Genomic DNA, 6,642 nt, shown 5'->3' with positions numbered 1-6,642 from the left:
AGCTGCCCGCCAGTCAACAGTCGCCAGAGCTGCCCACCAGTCAACAGTCGCCAGAGCTGCCCGCCAGTCAACAGTCGCCAGAGCTGCCCGCCAGTCAACAGTCGCCAGAGCTGCCCGCCAGTCAACAGTCGCCAGAGCTGCCCGCCAGTCAACAGTTGTCAGAGCTGCCCGCCAGTCAACAGTCGTCAGAGCTGCCCGCCAGTCAACAGTCGTCAGAGCTGCCCGCCAGTCAACAGTCGCCGGAGTGGCCAGACTGCGCTGAACTGCCGGAGTGGCCAGACTGCGCTGAACTGCCGGAGTGGCCAGACTGCGCTGAACTGCCAGAGTGGCCAGACTGCGCTGAACTGCCAGAGTGGCCAGACTGCGCTGAACTGCCAGAGTGGCCAGACTGCGCTGAACTGCCAGAGTGGCCAGACTGCGCTGAACTGCCAGAGTGGCCAGACTGCCCGGTTCTGCCAGAGGTGCCCGCCTGCCCGGATCTGCCAGGGTGCCCTGCCTGCCCTCCGGCCCAGCCCGAGTGGCCCTCCTGCTCTCCGGCCCAGCCCGAGTGGCCCTCCTGCTCTCCGGCCCAGCCCGAGTGGCCCTCCTGCTCTCCGGCCCAGCCCGAGGGGCCCTCCTGCTCTCCGGCCCAGCCCGAGTGGCCCTCCTGCCCTCCGGCCCAGCCCGAGTGGCCCTCCTGCCCTCTGGCCCAGCCCGAGTGGCCCTCCTGCCCTCCGGCCCAGCCCGAGTGGCCCTCCTGCCCTCCGGCCCAGCCCGAGTGGCCCTCCTGCCCTCCTGCCCAGCCCGAGTGGCCCTCCTGCCCTCCGGCCCAGCCCGAGTGGCCCTCCAGTCCTCCGGCCCAGCCCGAGTGGTCTGTCTGCCAGGGTCAGCCCGAGTGGCCCGTCTGCCCGGCGCAGCTATCGGCGCCACCAAAGTGGGCGACGCCGAAGGTGGAGCGAGGTCCACGTCCTGCACCTGAGCCACCTCCAGGATAGGTGGGTTGGGGAGGGAGGGTGTAGCACAGTGCCGTCGGTGACGGCAGCCACCCTCTCTTCCCTCCCTTATTGTTTAGGTGTTCCTTTTTGTTGGGGATTTTCTTGTGTTCTTTTTTTAGGTGCATCCCGGGGTCTGCACCTTGAGGGGGGGGTACTGTGGCAGAAGGGAGTGTGTGTTTTTTATTGTTTCATTGATTTTGGCCGTGTGACTTCCAATCAAGCACAGCTGTAGAGGGTTGTGGTTGATTGGGAGTCACACATAAGGAGCATGTTTTTCCTTTGGGTTTTGTGGGTAATTGTTTCTTGTTTAGTGTGTTTGCACCTGACAGGACTGTTGGCTGTCAGTTTCCTTGTTTTGTTTGTTATAGTGTTCTTTCTAATTAAATTGAAAGATGAATACTAACTCCGCTGCATTTTGGTCCATTCCTGAAGACAGCCCTTACAGAATTACCCACCAAACAAGGACCAAGCAGCGGAAGAGGAAGGAGCAGCGACAGGAGAGAAAAAGGGAGGAATGGACATGGGAGGACGTCCTGGATGGCAAGGGAGCCTACACCTGGGAAGAGATCCTGGCCGGAAGGGATCGCCTCCCATGGGAACAGGTGGAGGCACTCAGGAGAGTGGAGGCAGCTGGACAGAGGAACCATCGGGAACGTTACGCTGGAACACGGTTGGCTAGGAAACCCGAGAGGCAGCCCCAAGATTTTTTTGGGGGGGGGCACACGGGTAGCTTGGCCAGGCCAGGGAAGAGCCGTAAGCCAGCTACCCGTGACTACAGGGAGGTGCAATTGAGGTGGAGGGCGCCATGTTACGCTGTGGTACGCACCATCTCGCCGATACGGACGCACAGCCCAGTTCGCCCAGTACCAGCGCCCCGCAGGTGCCAGGGCAAGGGGAGCATCGAGCCGGAAGGGGTGATGCCAACCCTACAATCAAGACCGCCAGCGCGCCATTTCGGTCCGGTGTTTCCCGCCAGACGCACTAGCATGGAGGTGCGTGTCTCCGGGCTGGCACATCCTATACCAGCCCCACGCATCAGGAGTCTAGTGTGTCAACCCAGCCTCGCCAGTCAACAGTCACCAGAGCTGCCCGCCAGTCAACAGTCGCCAGAGCTGCCCACCAGTCAACAGTCGCCAGAGCTGCCCGCCAGTCAACAGTCGCCAGAGCTGCCCGCCAGTCAACAGTCGCCAGAGCTGCCCGCCAGTCAACAGTCGCCAGAGCTGCCCGCCAGTCAACAGTTGTCAGAGCTGCCCGCCAGTCAACAGTCGTCAGAGCTGCCCGCCAGTCAACAGTCGTCAGAGCTGCCCGCCAGTCAACAGTCGCCGGAGTGGCCAGACTGCGCTGAACTGCCGGAGTGGCCAGACTGCGCTGAACTGCCGGAGTGGCCAGACTGCGCTGAACTGCCAGAGTGGCCAGACTGCGCTGAACTGCCAGAGTGGCCAGACTGCGCTGAACTGCCAGAGTGGCCAGACTGCGCTGAACTGCCAGAGTGGCCAGACTGCGCTGAACTGCCAGAGTGGCCAGACTGCCCGGTTCTGCCAGAGGTGCCCGCCTGCCCGGATCTGCCAGGGTGCCCTGCCTGCCCTCCGGCCCAGCCCGAGTGGCCCTCCTGCTCTCCGGCCCAGCCCGAGTGGCCCTCCTGCTCTCCGGCCCAGCCCGAGTGGCCCTCCTGCTCTCCGGCCCAGCCCGAGGGGCCCTCCTGCTCTCCGGCCCAGCCCGAGTGGCCCTCCTGCCCTCCGGCCCAGCCCGAGTGGCCCTCCTGCCCTCCGGCCCAGCCCGAGTGGCCCTCCTGCCCTCCGGCCCAGCCCGAGTGGCCCTCCTGCCCTCCGGCCCAGCCCGAGTGGCCCTCCTGCCCTCCTGCCCAGCCCGAGTGGCCCTCCTGCCCTCCGGCCCAGCCCGAGTGGCCCTCCAGTCCTCCGGCCCAGCCCGAGTGGTCTGTCTGCCAGGGTCAGCCCGAGTGGCCCGTCTGCCCGGCGCAGCTATCGGCGCCACCAAAGTGGGCGACGCCGAAGGTGGAGCGAGGTCCACGTCCTGCACCTGAGCCACCTCCAGGATAGGTGGGTTGGGGAGGGAGGGTGTAGCACAGTGCCGTCGGTGACGGCAGCCACCCTCTCTTCCCTCCCTTATTGTTTAGGTGTTCCTTTTTGTTGGGGATTTTCTTGTGTTCTTTTTTTAGGTGCATCCCGGGGTCTGCACCTTGAGGGGGGGGGTACTGTGGCAGAAGGGAGTGTGTGTTTTTTATTGTTTCATTGATTTTGGCCGTGTGACTTCCAATCAAGCACAGCTGTAGAGGGTTGTGGTTGATTGGGAGTCACACATAAGGAGCATGTTTTTCCTTTGGGTTTTGTGGGTAATTGTTTCTTGTTTAGTGTGTTTGCACCTGACAGGACTGTTGGCTGTCAGTTTCCTTGTTTTGTTTGTTATAGTGTTCTTTCTAATTAAATTGAAAGATGAATACTAACTCCGCTGCATTTTGGTCCATTCCTGAAGACAGCCCTTACAGCAGGTCAATAATCATACCATTAACTTGTATTCCCTGTAGTGGATTTAGTTGGTATGACATGTACTGACTTATATTTTTATAAATGTCCGATGTCTATGGGCTACACTGAGTTACATGATAACGGAGGTGAATTACGAATGTGAAGTAAACCAATGAAAGTAGAGATCCCACGATCTCCAATGATAGCTTAGAGGTATAACTACAAACTATGGTGGAGAAAGATAACCCCTATGGCTGCGTTGCGCTTCTACCATGGATTAACGACATGGGTTAGCTACAAGGCTAGCTCAAACAAAAGCAAAAACGAGCATTAAACCAAAACAAGGAAATCCTTTGCTTTAAATTATAAGGTAACTAATGGTTGCCTCAAAAAATGAGAGCTAAACAAAATTGTGAAATCCTTAGATGTACATAATGTGCAATACACACTCTACTAGGTAGCCATCTAAGGAAAATAACAAGATTAAGAAAGTATTATTTCACTTTTGGTCTAAGCATCATGAATTGTGCAGATCCTCTCAAGTCAGAATTAGCTGAGATTGAGAACAAGTAACGCCAGCTAACGTTAGCTAAAGAGTTCCGATCTGTAACGTAAATGTTAGCTAACTAGCTAACCTGACAATAACATGGGCCATAATCAAAAATGCTGATTACTAGAAAAATTCACATAACGTTGGTTAGTTACCCATCTTCTCCAGGTGGAGTTATAGTCCCTAGCAGCACAGGTAACCAGGCTACTATGGGATCAGTGTCCCACCCACGGGGCGGTTGAGCTAATGTAGGCTAATACGATTAGCATGAGGTTGTAAGTAACAAGAACATTTCCCACGACATAGACATATCTGATATTGGCAGAAAACTTAAATTCTTGTTAAACTAACTGCACTGTCCAATTTACAGTATATATTACAGTGAAAGAATACCATGCTATTGTTTGAGGAGAGTGCACAGTTTTGAACATGAAAAGTTATTTATAAACAAATTAGGCACATTGGGCAGTCTTGATACAACATTTTTAACAGAAATGCAATTGTTCATTGGATCGTCTAAAACTTTGCACATACACTGCTGCCATCTAGTGGCCAAAATCTAAATTGCAGCTGGGCTGGAATAATACATTATGGCCTTTCTCTTGCATTTCAAAGATGGTGGTACAAAAAAATACAAAAGAACGGTTGTTTTTTTCTTTGTATTATCTTTTACCAGATCTATTGTGTTATATTCTCCTACATTCCTTTCACATTTCCACAAACTTCAAAGTGTTTCCTTTCAAATGGTACCAAGAATATGCATATCCTTGCTTCAGGGCCTGAGCTACAGGCAGTTAGATTTGGGTATGTCATTTTAGGTGACAATGGAAAAAAAGGGGCGGATCCGTAAGAGTTTTACAAATCAACAAATGTAACGTCCATGCAGCTGGATGGACCGGTTCAGTCCTTAAACTGGCAAGCAAAACTAGCCTCCAGATAGCCACATGGTTTGTTAGGCTTGCATTTCACCCAAAGTTGGAAAGAGAGAAAGGAATTACTATTGTGTTCGATCTTCACTTGTCAAATTCTTCAGAATTAAATCCTTAGCTAGCGCTGGTTCTGAGAAGCTTTTTAAGAACACCATCTGGGGTTGTTATCTTCAAATCCTCAGGGTACCATAGGCCATAACGGATTCCCTCACAGCCCCTGAGCATGGCCCTCACCTCCTTGAAGGCAGCCCTGTGGTTGGTAACCGCCTGAGTGTAGTCAGGGTAGAGTCGGGTCTGGTCTCTAAGCGGGATATCACCTGTTGGCCTCGGCTGCTTTGAAGAGGATTGCTTCTTTTTGTTGTTAGAAGTGACCTCTTATCACGAGAGCGATGTGCGTGGTCAAGCAGCGGGGGTTTGTCCAGGCTGAGTGTCAGCTGTAGCATCTCTGTGATTAACTCTGTAGTGAGCTTGCCATCCTCCTGTCTATCTCTCACACCTGTCACGCATAAATTCGAACGATGGAATCTAGACTCCAAATGTAGATTTTTCTATCTAAGTTCCTTGATTTCCTTTTTAATTTGGAGAACATTCCTTTCCAGTGTGGTGATTGAGTCAAAGTAGCCATTAGCTGCCATCTCCAGGCTGGTCATGCGAATGTCCAGTGTCTCATGGTTGGATCTAGCCTGTTCAGTGGCAGTTTTCAGCTCCTCTCTCAGCTGGCTAACCTGGTTTTGTAGCTCTGCCGACTGCATCTCTACCTATTCGTCTATTTTGTCAATTAATTCCTGCTTCATTTCAATTAATGCCTGTAGAACAGCTTCTTGTCCAGTCGCCTCGGCTGTGCATTGTTCAGCCGTCGGTGGAGCCTCATGGTCCTTGGCTAGGCTAGCTGGTCTGTTAGCATTAGGCTGATTCTTGCGGTTGGTGCCTGACATTGTCAACAAAAATGACAAAAACATTACGGTAAGCCTTAAAATTTTATCTCACGTTTTAGAGTGGTATTTTGATCAAAATTACAATCTGCCCATATGTTTTGGAACAAACTAATAAAATACTTACATGTTCTGACGAGGAACTCAGAAAAGTACGTCCTCACATGGTGCCGCTCCAAGCACTCCCCGTACATTTTTTCAAATGGTGCTGGGGACCTTCAGCCAAGTCTTGTGAGGCCTGTGGGCATTCTATAGCAAGGTCTCACATTTCCACAGAGGGGTCATTTTAGTGTGCAGCCAAAACTGTACGGATGCTACAGACAGAAGTTGGCAGATCGGCTGTACCAACATCAGACGAGTCCCAGACGCTTATGGGGGTTGTAGAGCAAAACATCATTGTGTTTGTGAGAGACTCATCTTTCCATAGAGGGGTCAAACCATTCGGAAGCTACAGACAATTTTGTGAGAAGACCGATTTTCGGGATGTCTCAGGGTTTGACAAACACCGTTCTAGCTCAATTCGCGGCATTTTCGCAGACGCAGGCGGTGATTGCACTTCCGGCGGCGGCGGCAGTTATGTTGACAGTTGGGACACTTCGGCTATGAACAGAGCGTGACCCGGCAGGATAAGCACATTCATTATTGTGTCATCTAACATTGGCAGAGGAATGCACCCTCCATCTGTAGATAATTGCCAACAAACTTTGTGCTTTTTGTCAGTCTGTAAGAGAGATTGTAACATTAATGATTTACCGTTGCTGCAGGACAGGCTTT

The sequence above is a fragment of the Salmo salar genome, chromosome 12, assembly GCF_965601325.2.
Source record: "Salmo salar chromosome 12, fSalSal1, whole genome shotgun sequence".
NCBI classification, from domain to species: domain Eukaryota; kingdom Metazoa; phylum Chordata; class Actinopteri; order Salmoniformes; family Salmonidae; genus Salmo; species Salmo salar.
This window is presented reverse-complemented; position numbering follows the sequence as displayed.